This window comes from Lissotriton helveticus, chromosome 10 (genome assembly GCF_964261635.1).
Source record: "Lissotriton helveticus chromosome 10, aLisHel1.1, whole genome shotgun sequence".
NCBI classification, from domain to species: domain Eukaryota; kingdom Metazoa; phylum Chordata; class Amphibia; order Caudata; family Salamandridae; genus Lissotriton; species Lissotriton helveticus.
Window position 1 is genome coordinate 789,305,712 of NC_136071.1, and position 14,641 is coordinate 789,320,352.

Consider the following 14,641-nt stretch of genomic DNA (forward strand, 5'->3'; position numbering starts at 1 on the left):
AAGGAGGAGTGTGTCTGGTCATCCACTAGACTTGCTGCTCTTATATCCCTGATGACAGCAATAACATAAATAAGGCGATCAATAAGATAAATAAAGTAAAGAATGAAGCACATGGCATACACACATAGGGCATGTGTGAACAAGTGTTGACATAGTTATGGGACTGGGAGTCTTGTATATTGGAAGTGATTGTAATAGGGATAGCAGTATTGGTAATATTCTGCATAATGATCGAGATTTGCTCTGCATGCTTGTCAGCTGTAACATTCAGTTGTATCCACTGCACACTCAAACATAAGTTACATCACAAACACATTCTTCTTAATTGATAAGGAGAATGAAGGTACAGAATTGATGATGAAGGGAGATTGTGAGTAAGGTGTAGTGATTTTGTATCAGATGGCTGGAATGTGGAAACCATTTATATTTATTCACTAATATGGGTGGTCTGCCCAGATTTTTGATACTAAAAGATTACCAAAGGCCTGTAGAACATGCACAGGGGAGCCGCTCGAGATTGACTTTGCCATTTGGAAATAATTTTCCCAGACTGCGGAGTGCGTGGAGGTCCCTGCTCCTTGTGGACGAGAGTTGCTGCTGTCGAGGGCTGACCAGCTGGGTTGAAGAGGTGAGAGGCGCGGTGACCGGGACTGCGAGGACCAGCATTCCGAGATCTACAGCTGGTTCCTCTTCCCGGCCGAGCCGCGCCCCCTCTGTGCCACGCCCCCTCGAATCACTCCAATACCTCTCGCGGCCCCCGCTTCGCGGGCGCCGCTCGAGATTGACTTTGCCATTTGAAAATAATTTTCCCAGACTGCGGAGTGCGTGGAGGTCCCTGCTCCTTGTGGACGAGAGTTGCTGCTGTCGAGGGCTGACCAGCTAGGTTGAAGAGGTGAGTGGCGCGGTGACCGGGACTGCGAGGACCAGCATTCCGAGATCTACAGCTGGTTCCTCTTCCCGGCCGAGCCGCGCCCCCTCTGTGCCACGCCCCCTCGAATCACTCCAATACCTCTCGCGGCCCCCGCTTCGCGGGAGCCACTAGAGATTGACTTTGCCATTTGGAAATAATTTTCCCAGACTGCGGAGTGCGTGGAGGTCCCTGCTCCTTGTGGACGAGAGTTGCTGCTGTCGAGGGCTGACCAGCTAGGTTGAAGAGGTGAGAGGCGCGGTGACCGGGACTGCGAGGACCAGCATTCCGAGATCTACAGCTGGTTCCTCTTCCCGGCCGAGCCGCGCCCCCTCTGTGCCACGCCCCCTCGAATCACTCCAATACCTCTCGCGGCCCCCGCTTCGCGGGCGCCGCTCGAGATTGACTTTGCCATTTGGAAATAATTTTCCCAGACTGCGGAGTGCGTGGAGGTCCCTGCTCCTTGTGGACGAGAGTTGCTGCTGTCGAGGGCTGACCAGCTAGGTTGAAGAGGTGAGAGGCGCGGTGACCGGGACTGCGAGGACCAGCATTCCGAGATCTACAGCTGGTTCCTCTTCCCAGCCGAGCCGTGCCCCCTCTGTGCCACGCCCCCTCGAATCACTCCAATACCTCTCGCGGCCCCCGCTTCGCTGGTGCCGCTAGAGATTGACTTTGCCATTTGGAAATAATTTTCCCAGACTGCGGAGTGCGTGGAGGTCCCTGCTCCTTGTGGACGAAAGTTGCTGCTGTCGAGGGCTGACCAGCTAGGTTGAAGAGGTGAGAGGCGCGGTGACCGAGACTGCGAGGACCAGCATTCCGAGATCTACAGCTGGTTCCTCTTCCCGGCCGAGCCGCGCCCCCTCTGTGCCACGCCCCGTATACACATAAATGTGAATTGCTAACGCGCATCGCGGGACGCGCACGGGAGTCGCCCGGGGCTAAGCCCGGGCAAAGGGTGGGCCCTCTGAGGCCCTCTGAGACTGAGTGAGGCCGGGCAGGGCCCTTTCCCCCTGTCATCTGCTGTCAGCCTGGTTTCCGGATTCCCTCATGGCTGAGACTCCGTCTCACACTTCTGATAAGGTAGGGAGCATCATCCATGGCCCCCTAGACAACTATTTTACTAAGTCCGGGACTGATACTGACAGGGAAAAAAGTCTGGCAGAGCGCAGGGCAGAGCGTCGTCGCTCTGTCGAAAGTTTGAAGAATAAGGCCTCTGACGACTTCTCCCTGGAGACTTCCATCCTCACTATCAGCTGTACTCCCACTACTGATGATCCCTTATTTTTAGAAAGTTTTCCACTCCTGTTGAGAGACTGCACGCCAATACCTCCGGGCCAGTCAGCCGAGTCACCAAACCTTATTATCCCCCCCAGTCCCTCACTCCCTGATGCAGTCTTATCCATCAGGACTCCAGTTCAGGCCAAACATGTTCAAACCAAACCAAGGAAACATGCACAGGTAAACATCCATCGTCCACCACCTGCAAAGAGAAGACGGAAGGGGGGGGATTTGCTAAAACCAAAGATCAGCCACTCGGACTTTGGAAAATCTTCTAAGCTAACTACTAGGTCTGGTCCGGTTTCAGTGGCAATTAATGCCGTCGCTTCCAAACTGGTTTCCCCACAATTATTGGTGCAAGTGCAACAACCAATCAGCGTCATTGGCTCAACTGACACTCTCCCCGATCCCTCTTCAATTCCTGACTCTAACACTGCCTCTCTGGACAGTATGGAACATCTTATCAGGTCGTTTATTTTACCGATTATAGAGAGGCTGAGGAGGGTCGAGAAAAAGCTTGAGGTGCTTGAAGCTCTGGCTACAAAGGGATTGCCGGGCGGTGCTCCTACACCATCACTTGAGGTGACCTCTTGCACCCCTAGTACCTCTAAAGGCACCTCCCAAACCAGTCGCACTACGAACTTCACACAACAAAAGGCACCCATTATCAAACAGGTCCATACTCCAGTTCCTATGGCATCTAACTCAACTCAGGCTGGTCTCTCAAAAGCCCCTGCTGGGAATCTACAGCAGTGTACAAGGGCTCCCTTTAGATCTACAAGACCGCCCCAGAGAATCCAACAAACAGAATTGCCTCCGGAAGCTGCCCCATATGTGGTTGTTTTGACAGGAGTGCCCACCCTACCCGATAATAAGAGGGAGGGGTACTTCCAGCTCAAAAATAAAATTATGCACTGGCTAGCCCAGTATCGACCACTCACGCATAACATCAATGGGGAGATTGTGCATGTAAGACGACTCTCATGGTTGGGTAGTAGGGTTAAGGATATTGATGGTGATCTTGTTGTTATACATTTTAGGGACCCCCGAGCTGTTAACTATATTCTAAATTGGCCCCAGGGTGGAGGCAGTAATTCCATCACTCCACGCCCCTTGACCTATTTTTATCCGAGATCTCCGTTGTTCCCTCTTACTTATACTGGTGGACAGCTACCTATCCACAGTGCACCCCAACTGCCCTACAATCCTGGCTACCTGCCCCAAATCCCACACTTTCACCATGCTCCTGACCCATTTGGGTGGAACACAATACCAGTTCGGTCAAAGAGTGACCCCAACGGCAGAATGGATCACTTGAGACCGTTCACACCCTTGGAGATCGCTAATAGGTTGGATGTTTTTTCAGGCTTGGACACCTGCGATTGAAGTTTACAGCATGACCAGTATACAGGTGCCCAAATAAATCTACTGCCCACTGGTGTGCCAGGCGGGAGAACTTACCCCAACAATCCATCTCATGACCTGACACCCATTACTGTGTCTCCTCCATCTGATCATGCCCCGGTTTTAAGTGGGTGCACCTCAAGTTTGTCCATTCTCTCCTGGAACGTAGCGGGGCTACAGAGTAAACTAGATACCCCTGATTGGGTGTCCTTTATCGACACCCAAGATGTTTGCATGTTCCAGGAGACATTTGCACGGGAGGATAAATGGCGCTTGGGATATGCAAGATTTTCCATCCCAGCTAAATGGGAGGGGAGAGGACGGCCCTCTGGGGGGCTCTGTATTTGGGTGGCATCCCATTTGGGCTGCAAGGCTAGGGCCCTCAACACTAATTCTTTGGATGTCCAGTGCGTACTACTGGAATGGCCCAATCATACGAAACTTGCTTTGATTAATGTCTATTCTAGACCGGTAGGTCTTACAAAACCATCACCCACCTTCGAGGAGCTCTCTGTATTCTTCCCACATCTCCCAAAGGGTGCTATGATTGTTGTAGGGGGTGACTTTAACTGTCAGTTTGAGCCGCTTACCCTGACACTGGAGGGAGCACTTGGGGAAGAGGATGATCAGTGGGGAATTCCGCAATTGGTGGGTCCCCCAGCAAAATCATGGACGCCCTTAGCGACACAAATTTTGGCATTTACCCTTAGTAATTCCTTGAGGGCCTGCAATGGTAGATGTGGGAAGGACATCCCCTCCAAACCGACCTTTAATAGGGTCGGCCACGAGTCCTATTTGGACTATATCTTGGTCCAGATCCTGGACTGGAGCAGGGTTATGAACTTTGATGTGGTACCAAGAAGTGAGAGTGACCATAATGCACTGACTCTCTCCCTGGCTCTGCCATCCGAACTCACGATTGACCAGTCGGATCAACCGACATCAAAGGATAACCTAATCCTATCAAATGATAGACGTAGAGTTCGTTGGACTAAATTCTTAGACAACCCTGCCCATATCTCGCAGCTCTACGAGAGGATACTCCCTACATTAGAATCTATGGAGACTATTATAAATTATCCCCATTCCGAAGATCTTTTCCGGAAGTTGGGCAATCTTCATAAGGATCTGGTGGGAACTCTTGCGGAGCTCCTGAACCCAGTGGTGGGGAAAGGGCCCCGCAGGGCACAAAGGCAGTCATGGTATAACTCAGCTTGTAGGGAGGCAAAGGGCAAACTGATTGCGGTGCTGAAGCATTCTAGGGACCCTGGGGCAATCAGGTTAAGGAGGGCTGACCTAAAGCACGCCATTCACAACGCGAAGGCGGCTTGGGACCACACAAATTGGGAAAACATGTTGATCACCCTCCAGACAAAAGACACCCGTAAATTCTGGCAAATTGTGAAAACAGGCTCATCAGAGCCGACTCAAGCAGTTGAGGCCAATATTGCGGCTGCGGCCTGGGAGGACCATTTTCGTTGCCTCTATGAAGAGGCCGCCCCGGGTCCGCCGGAGCAGTATGCCTGCGTACCACTGGAACATTCTTCGCTGCTTGGTAGTCTAAATGTCTGTCCCTTAAATGTGGAAGAACCTGACCCTCTGCAGTTCTCTTTGGGTGAGGTTATTGCTGCAATAGCAAAACAGCCGTCAGGGAAAGCCCCCGGATTAGACAAAATTCCGGGTGATTTATTTAAACACCAACCCATGATCTGGGCTCCATACTTGTTAAATGTTTTTAATGCAATTCTTGCAGGAATGGCGGTCCCCAGTACTTGGCTGGGAGCAGAGATTGTCCCAATCTTCAAGAAGGGCTCTCCTCTGCTCCCAGCCAACTACAGGCCAATCAGCCTGATTGATGTTTCGCAGAAACTTTTTGCGAGGCTGATTCTTGACCGCCTTCAGGATTGGATGACTGACCACTCAGTGTTGAGTACATTCCAGGCGGGCTTCAGGAGCAAGGTCTGAACTACGGATCAACTTTTTAGGTTGGCCCTTATTTTCTGGAAGACTGTGAGGGTGGAGGGGTGCACGCTATATACCATCTTTGTCGACCTCAAAGCGGCATTCGATCTTGTTCCGCGGAGCAAACTATGGACGGTACTGGCCAAACTTGGGCTCCCCCACCCACTTTTAGATGTTATTATCCGTCTACACACCCAAAATTTCGCACAGGTAAGGTGTGGGAGGCTAGGCCGTCTCTCTAATAGATTCCCCATTGGCAGAGGGGTAAGGCAGGGCTGTGTCCTAGCGCCGACTCTGTTCTGCCTCTTTGTCAATGGGGTAATCAAATTTTTAAATAATATCAACAACACAGATGCACCGCGGCTTGGTGGCACTAGGGTGCCCGCGATCATGTTCGCGGATGACACCTTACTGCTTTCAAAATCCCCTATGGGGATTCAACAAATTTTGGAAGGGTTTGAGGCATTTTGCCAAGAGCATGGGCTCGAAATAAATGCCTCGAAAACTAAGTTTATGATTTTTAATCCCCCCAAAAAGACACGCCCCAATCCGTTTATAGGTGCTAACCAACTAGAAAGAGTCTACACTTTTGAGTATCTGGGCGTGACTATTAATGACAAATTGGATTGGGGCGATCATCAGGCCAAGTCACATCTCAGATTGGCGCAACTATCTGGGGGCATTATTAGGCTAGCAAACTCCAACAGATCATCCATCAGGCCGCTAGCCCCTCCCCTGGAGATTTATAGACTCCAGGCCAGAGGAGCGATCCTCCATGGTAGTGAACTCTGGGGGTATGCTTGTAAAAAAGATCTGGTCACCTTAGAAAATAAATTTCTCAGGCAGTTATTAAAGCTACCGACAAGCACTCCACTCCTGCCACTAAGGTTGGATCTGGGCCTAAAACCCTTGGACCAAGTGGTGGGTGTGAAACCTCTAACCTTTTGGAGAAGACTATGGACCACCCCCGAGTTAGCCAACTACAGGCAGGAACTGCAGGGAATTCTTGCCCTACCGGATGTAGAGAACATCCCATGGTTCAAATATATTAAATCTGAATTTGACCGGTTGGGCCTTTTGTCCCTGTGGAATGATCCTTTAGTCGCCTGCCAGGGCATCCCCCGTAAACATCTTGTGGCTACGTATTATGCATGTAATCTGGCTTCCCATATCCAGGGTACACGCCCAGACTCACTGGTAAATACATTTCTTACGGTAAAGGATTCTTATAAGTTCGAGCCAGTTCTGGACGATATTTTCCCAAATCTGGCCCGGAAGCTATTGCTCCAATGGCGCTATAGTACTCTTCCGTTAAGAGCACTTACATGCAAATGGAAACAGTCAACCCCGGAGAATTGCCCGGGCTGCACTTGTAGGCTGGAAGACGAACTCCATCTAGTCTTTTTCTGTCCAGCCTACACTGCTGCCAGAAGATCTTGGGTATCTCCCTTATGCAAGAACCTAGGGTTTCGCAGATGCTCTGAGGCTTTTCGAATCCTTAAAACTGACTTGACCAAAGTAACTGTGTTTGTAATGGCGAAGTTTTTAGAGGCAGTTTGGCATAAGAGACTCCGCCTAATCTCTAGGACACCCTAATTTTTGCCCGCCCTTGTGCCATTCATTCTGATAATTATGACACTGTTGCAAGAGCCAACTTTTATCTTATATTGTTTAATGTGTTTTAGCATTATTTTTGTATTATGATAGATTGTCTGTGTACTAGTAGCATTGTAGCATTAAGCACTGATTTTGTACTGCTCTCCCGAACATGCGACGGATTGCTTACCTCCATGGTTTATTAATGGGCTGAAAGTATGTTGTTTTTTTGTATCAATTTTATTGTATCTTTTATGTCAGACTGCCGAAATAAAGATTACTGAAAGAAAAAGACATGCACAGAAAAGACTAAAATAAAAAAATCTGCAGTTACTGAAAGTAAGCTGTCATTACAACACACGGCTTGCTCAATAATCACATTCAAACAGTACATGATGCTAACTTAGCAAGAGGCACTTGGCCACACCATATTTAGAAGTGGCAAAGCTTATGTGTTCCTGATTAAACAAATATTACAAATAACTTTGATCATACATACTGTTACTAGTGTTTTGCATTAGCTTGGGAAGTCCATACTGTCACAAGCAAAGCACACATGGGTAGTAACAGTCCCACCACCTCACATCTTGCAGGTATCATGCAGTGTTGTCCTCTATTGATTAGACTACTACTCTACACTTAAGTAGGCTGCCAAGGCTACTGATGGGCAGGTGATGCCCCTGCACTTTATATTTGTCTTAATATTGTACTTTTGCTGGACGTGTATTGCATAAATCATGACACCCTTTCTTTGTTGTTTACAACAATATAAGCTTGCGCAAGACTTCCGCTTATTGGACACTCGGCTGCTAGCTGTCTGTTCCCGTGTTACATGAAAATAAATTTTCTCTTTTGTTATTTGTGCTAACAGAGTTGTATTTATTTCACTAAGTTTCTTCAGTGATCTTAGAGAGGAAGAATGCAGGTGAGCAGAAAATAAGGTGAAGAAAAAGAAAACTGTCAGGTGACTCTCTCACTCTTCTACTGAGTTACTCTCTATTAGGTGGGGGACTTGAGAGTCAGTCAAGTTCAAGTTCGAAAATTTGTATAGCGCACTACTCACCCAGAGGGTCTCAAGGCACTTGGGGGGGGAGGGGGTGTACTTTACTTATCGAATATCCAGGTTTTTAGTTGCTTTCTGAAGGAGAGGTGTTTCTGTGTAAGGCGGAGGTGGGTGGGGAGAGAGTTCCAGGTCTTGGCCGCTAAGTAGGAGAAGGATCTTCCCCCCATGGTGGATCTATGGATGCGCGGAATTGCGGCGAGGGCTTGATTAGACGATCGTAGTTGGCGGGTGGGGGTGTAGAAGGACAGTCGCTTGTTGAGGCATTCGGGTCCTAGGGCGTAGAGGGCTTTGTGTGCGTGGGTGAGGAGACGGAATGTTATTCTCTTGTTGACGGGGAGCCAGTGGAGGTCTTTCACGTGACCGGAAATGTGAGCTTGACGAGGGATGCTAGTATGAGTCTGGCTGAGGCGTTTTGGATCCGTTGGAGTTTTTTCTGTAGTTTGGCTGTGGTGCCGGCGTAAAGGGTGTTTCCGTAATCCAGTCGGCTTGTGACCAGTGCGTGGGTGACCGTCTTTCTTGTTTCGGTGGGGATCCAACGGAAGATTTTTTTGAGCATGCGTAGGATGTTGAAGCATGATGAGATGGCGTTGACTTGTCTGGTCATCGAGAGGGAGGAGTCCAGGATGAAGCCCAGGTTACGTGCGTGGTCCGTAGGTATGGGTGCGGTTCCCAGGGCCGGTGGCCACCAAGAGTCATCCCAGGCAGAGAGGGATGAACCTAAGATGAGGACTTCCGTTTTGTCCGAGTTCAGTTTTAAACGGCTGTTCTTCATCCACTCGGCTACTTCTTTCATTCTTCGTGTAAGTTGGTTTTGGCGGTGTTTGGGTCTTTGGTGAGGGAGAGGATCAGCTGGGTGTCGTCTGCGTAGGAGATGATGTTGAGGTTGTGTTGGCATGCGATGGATGAGAGGGGACTCATGTATATGTTGAAGAGGGTGGGACTGAGTGATGATCCTTGTGGTACGCCGCAGATGACTTCGGTGGCCTCTGATCTGAAAGGGGGGAGGCGGACTCTCCGGGTTCTTCTGGCGAGGAACGAGATGATCCAGTCCAATGCTTTTCCTTGTATTCCGACGTTGCTAAGGCGTTGTATGAGGGTGCTATGACAGACTGTGTCGAAGGCTGCGGAGAGGTCAAGTAGGATGAGGGCAGCTGTTTCTCCGTTGTCCAGTAGAGTTCGAATGTCGTCTGTTGCTGCGATGAGGGCGGTTTCGGTGCTGTGTTTGGCTCGGAAGCCGGACTGTGAGGGGGTCGAGGGATTTGTTGGATTCGAGGAAGGCGGCGAGCTGACTGTTGACGGTTCTCTCAATGACTTTGGCAGGGAATGGGAGGAGCGAGATGGGACGGTAGTTCTTAAGTTCAGTGGGGTCTGCTGTTGGTTTCTTTAGAAGGGCGCTGAATTCGGCATGTTTCCAGCTTTCCGGGAAGGTAGCGGAGTTGAGGGAGCAGTTAATGACATCACGGAGATGTGGTGCGAAAATGAAGTCTGCTTTGTTGAAAATGTGGTGGGGGCATGGGTCGGTTGGCGATCCCGAATGGATGGAGTTCATCAGGCGGATGGTGTCTTCAGTGGTGATTGAGTTCCAGTAGTAAAGGATGTTAGAGGTCGGTTTTGGTTCGGAGTTGGGTGGAGTGGACTGGTCTTCAGGCTGGTTTCCAAAGCTGTTATGTATGTCGGCGATTTTGTTATGGAAGAACGAGGCTAGGGAGTCGCAGAGGTCTTGGGAGGGAGTGATGTCGTTGGTGCCGGCGGTGGGGTTGGTAAATTCGTTGACAATGTTGAATAGTTCCTTGCTGTTTTGGGCGTTGTTGTCAAGACGATCCTTGAATGCTGATTTCTTGGTGGATCGGATCAGTTGGTGGTGTTTGCGGGTGGCGTTCTTGAAGTTGGTCAGGTTGTCGGTGGTTGGGTTTTTTCTCCAGGCTTTCTCGAGGGTACGACAGAACTTCTTGGATTTCTTAAGGTCATCGTTGAACCAGGGGGCTTTTTTGTTACCTTGCTTGATTTGGTGGTTTTTCAATGGTGCTAGTTCGTCGGCGCTGTGGGTGATCCATTGTGTGAGGTTGGTGGCTGCTTGGTTTGGGTCCGATGATTTTGCAGGAAGGTTTTGGAGAAGCGATGTGAAGAGCTGGTCGGTCGTAATTTTGTTCCAGTTTCTTCGGGGAATAAGTTGTGGGGGGTTGTGGGTCGTGGTCTTTTTGTAGTTGAAGTGAACGCAGCTGTGATCAGTCCAGTGGAGGGCTGTGGTGTGATTGAAGGAGATGTGCTTGCTGGAGGTGAAGATTGGGTCGAGCGTGTGTCCGGCATAGTGGGTGGGGGTATTGACAAGTTGTTCGAGTCCGAGGTTGGCCAGGTTGTCCAGAAGGGTGGTGGTGTTGCTGTCGTTTTTCTTTTCCAGATGGAAGTTGAGGTCTCCCAGTAGGATGTAGTCCTCGGAGGGGAGGGCGTGTGGGCTGATGAAATCGGTGATGTCTTTGCTGAATTGTGTGCGGGGTCCTGGTGGTCTGTAGATGAGGGTGCCTCCGAGTGTGGTCTTGGGGTCGGTGTGGATCTGGAAGTGAAGGTGTTCGGCGGTAGCGAGGTCATCGTCTGAATTGGTTGTGATGCGGATGGTGTTCTTATGGACGATGGCGATGCCTCCTCCTGTTTGGTTGGTGCGGTCCTTTCGGATGATCTTGTAGCCGTCCGGTATGGCTATGGCGATGTTGGGAGCTGATGAGGCGTTCATCCAGGTTTCTGTAAGGAAGGCGACATCCGGCGATGTAGTGTCAAGTAGGTTCCAGAGTTCAATGGCGTTTCTGTGTACCGAGCGGGTGTTGAGCAGGATGCACTTTAGGTGGTTAGTGTCGCAGCTCTGTTTGGAGTTTGTGGATTTGGTGTGGGTCCTGATGCAGTCGAACTTGCAGGAGTGGCAGGTGAAGGGTCCATGGGTGTGTCCTGGGGCGGCTTGGTAGCAGTTTGGGAATCGGCCGGGGTTGAGTGCTGAAAGGGTAGCGGCGTCATAATGATTCCACAGTTAACAATGCAGGCGATGCGATGAAGCAGTGAAAGCAACTTCAATTCAGCAGTGAGCACAAAGGTTGCAATAGCGCTACGATACCAGGAGCCGGGAGCGTGGGGAGCGACCGCTTCTGAAAGGGTCAGGGTGGTCACAAGCGCTGAAGTGGACGGGACGATACTTCACTATCTGTGGGAGGGAGGAGCAGCTGGGAGGTGGGAGCGGGGTGGAGGGACGGGCTCATGAGGCACAACAAACAAAATGGCAGGAATACTAAAGCGAAACAGGGCGAGATTAGTGTGGGATGTCGCTAAGATTGAGACACCGGCACAATCAGGTACAAAGGAATAATCGAGCAAAGCGATCAAATGTGCGATAAGGCGCTACGATACCCGACAGTCCTACAATGCAAATACAGGCAATGGGAGCAATGCAGACCAAAAGCGCAATGATTCCACAGTTAACAATGCAGGCGATGCGATGAAGCAGTGAAAGCAACTTCAATTCAGCAGTGAGCACAAAGGTTGCAATAGCGCTACGATACCAGGAGCCGGGAGTGTGGGGAGCGACCGCTTCTGAAAGGGTCAGGGTGGTCACAAGCGCTGAAGTGGACGGGACGATACTTCACTATCTGTGGGAGGGAGGAGCAGCTGGGAGGCGGGAGCGGGGTGGAGGGACGGGCTTATGAGGCACAACAAACAAAATGGCTGGAATACAAAAGTGAAACAGGGCGAGATTAGTGTAGTCAACATTGTCAGACAATCTTTCATTTGCAGGTGGCACGTACAGAGCCCCTTCCTGCAACCTAAAATAGCCTGCACCAGTCAGTCAGTAATATGTTATACTTCATTAAACAACCATAAAAGCATACATTTAAAACATTATGAACATCAAATAATTACACTGGAATACATACAGAAAAATAAATCACAAAGTACATGTCTGAGTAAAGTGCTTCAGTGCAAATCTAAAACAGTGATCCTAATGATAAAACATCTGGAGAAAAAATAAAATAAAAAGAGAGTCCTAATAAAACTCATCATTATTTTCCCACTAAATGCCTATTTAATAGCATGAAAAATAAATCAACATACCATAGGGCCCACTTGATCTTTCAGGAGCAGATTGTAGATACTCTAATGTCTCTTTGCACTTCCTGATATTTAAAATTCTCTAAAGTGGCTTTAAAACTGATTTCGCTGTTCTTTATAAAGCTCACAAAAAAGAACATATGCATTTGGATTAGGGAGTAACCGAATTACTGGGACTTAAATCCAAATCCTTCTCAGAGAAAACTTTAGAGGAGCAGTACACCAAAAAATGGCCCACACCTATTCTGAACCTCGACTAAAGAAATCTCTGAACCTGAAGCACTCTCACTCTTAGCAAATATGGCTCAGTACCAGGAGTAATAAACAATAAAAGGTACATCAACACTCTTCTTCCTTTCACCCTCCCATCTCTGCTCCACTATATGATCCAACCTACCAATTGCATGAAGTTCACTTTTTACATAGGTCAACCACATAATCTTGTGAGTCTGGATAGTTGCAAACAATCACTAACTAGTGCTGCCTCAGGTCTTGACCGGACTGAAAGCCACAGTAAGGTAGTTGCAATTTTTATATATTTCTCAATGTACTGCAAACCTACCTCCATGTGCACAATGAGGGAAGGGGTGCTGCAGGGATGTAACAATCTAGGCAGGAATTTATTTTCACTAATTTATAATGGTGTACAGTCTGTGTACCCCCAAATCCGGTGCGATAGTTAGCTATAGCAGTTGCTCTTGCTTTCTAAAGAGTGAGCGCAGATTTCAAAGGAAGGGACCCTAATTTAGAGTCAACATTAAAAAGTGCCACAATAGCCTGCTCCAGCTGGGTACCCTTTACACTTTTCGAGTACTCCTAGAATCAATAGGGATCCCTAAATAAGTAACAGCAAAAACAGGTTTAAGAGCCTGTACCAATAAGGGTGGGTATTTTACGATATATGATAATTTTATATACTATTTGTTTTCAATTCCTGTGCATTGTAATGATTTTGAAAATTATAAAACAGATCAGGAATTATGAAATCATGTGCAGTCGAAGGTTAAATAGAACCTAAACTATCTAAAGTATGAGCATCTGACAAATAGCATGGTTGTATTAGCTATGTAAATACACCAAGTCAAGTAAAGCGTCTCTGTGTTCCTTGTTGTGCCACTAGACATGAAATCTCAGCTCTGTTTTCCAACACAAAGGAGTAGCCAGAAAATAAATATATACCTCACTTTGAGCCAAAGCAAGTAAAGTAAGTGAGCCTTTCCCTCCCTCGAAGAGGTCCCTTGTCTCTTCCATCCAAGCATCTTTCCATTCATCCTCTCACCCTTCCATCCACACTCTGATGTATACAATTTCATGGTTACATTTTGTCAACTAGCCATTATTTCATCCATCATTCAATTGTTCACAATTCCATCCATTCATTGGCCATTCATTCCATCCATCTATCCATTCATATATCTAACATCTATGCATACATCCATCCACCAATCATTTGACATGCCCATATATCAATTTAAACTTTTCATCCATCAATTGATCCTCTTGTCCATCCTTTCAAAGTGTCCATTTACTCTGTTATCCATCCATCCTCTCAAATTACAATTTAGTCTGTCATCCAACCTTATCTTCATATTTCCATGTACCTTGCTATACTTTCAATCTCCTGCCCATCCATCCTCTCAGATTTTCATTTACTTTGCCATCCGTTGATCCATCAAACTATCATCTCAGATTTCTATTAACTTTACCATCCGTTTACCCACCCATGCATCAATCATCTTCTCAAATTTCGATTTACTTCGCCATACTTTCACCCACACATCAATTCATTAATCATGTCCTATTTCCACTTACTGTGCCATTACAAAATCCTTTGATCTATCCTCTCACATTTCCAATTACTCTGCCATCATTTCATCCACCCATGCACTTATCCTTTCACCTACCCATCCACTCACCCACCCATTACTTCACCCATCCCCAAACACTCATCCACCTGTCCTCTCACCCACTGATCGATCCACCCTTTCACCCAGCCATCCATCATTTCACCCACTTATCCATCCATTCTTTTATCTGCCGATTCTCTCACCCACTTATCCATTCATCTTTTCATCCGCCCATCCATCCTTTCACCTACCCATCCATCTTTTTACCCAGACATCCTTTCATCTTCCCATCCATTGAGCCATTATTTCACCTAACCATCCTTTTTCCCAATCACCCCACATATCCTTTCACCCAGTCATCCATCCATACTCAAATCTGTAAGTTACCCTTGTGAATCAGATAATGTAATCTTAAGGTCACCTTCTCTACCACCCACCCGGCAACAACACTAATTTTGGGGAACATCTTTCTGACCTGATTGCCCATTGCGACCT